At 44.7% G+C, this 619-nt stretch overlaps 1 protein-coding gene across 5 annotated transcripts in view; it reads left to right on the top strand.

Moving 5' to 3' along the window:
- BCOR (BCL6 corepressor) overlaps positions 1-619 on the top strand; it is a 134,618-nt gene that overhangs the window by 129,356 nt on the left and 4,643 nt on the right. The gene's annotated exons all lie outside the window — the stretch shown is intronic.

Genomic DNA, 619 nt, shown 5'->3' with positions numbered 1-619 from the left:
AGGCTGAGGCAGGAGAATGGCGTGAACCCGGGAGGCGGAGCTTGCAGTGAGCTGAGATCCGGCCGCTGTACTCCAGCCTGGGCAACAGAGCGAGACTCGGTCTCGGAAAAAAAAAAAAAAAAGGAAGAAGAGGAATAGGAAAAGGAAGAAGAAGAGGAAAAGGACGGTAAAAGGTCTACTTTGGATGAATGGTCAGGTCAGTGAAGGCTGCTCTGAGGAGGTGGCCTTTGAGCAGGACAAGTGGATAAATTGCCTTGTAGTCAAACGATAAGATGCCATACCCCAGCTACTCCAGTCAAGATACATAAATGTCACAAACATAACGTTGACCAAAATAGAAGATAAATTGCAGAAGAATGTATGTAATGTGACACATTTATATAAAATATTAAAGTAGGCAAAAATATCATTATACTGTTAATGGGTTTCTGACTAGTCAAGATATAAAACCAAGAAGAGGAGTGATCTCTACCAAATCCAGGACAGTGGATACATCTGGGTGAGTGGGCAGTGGAGGGCAGAAAATGGTTAAGAGAAGGAGAAGGAGGAGGAACCAGGCAGGGGAAAGAGGAGAAGAGAGGAAGAGAGGAAGGAAGGAAGGAAGGAAGGAAGGAAGGAA

This window comes from Colobus angolensis, unplaced genomic scaffold (assembly GCF_000951035.1).
Source record: "Colobus angolensis palliatus isolate OR3802 unplaced genomic scaffold, Cang.pa_1.0 Scaffold103, whole genome shotgun sequence".
NCBI classification, from domain to species: domain Eukaryota; kingdom Metazoa; phylum Chordata; class Mammalia; order Primates; family Cercopithecidae; genus Colobus; species Colobus angolensis.
Note: the sequence above shows the minus strand (reverse complement) of the source record. Positions and strands in the feature narration are given on the sequence as shown.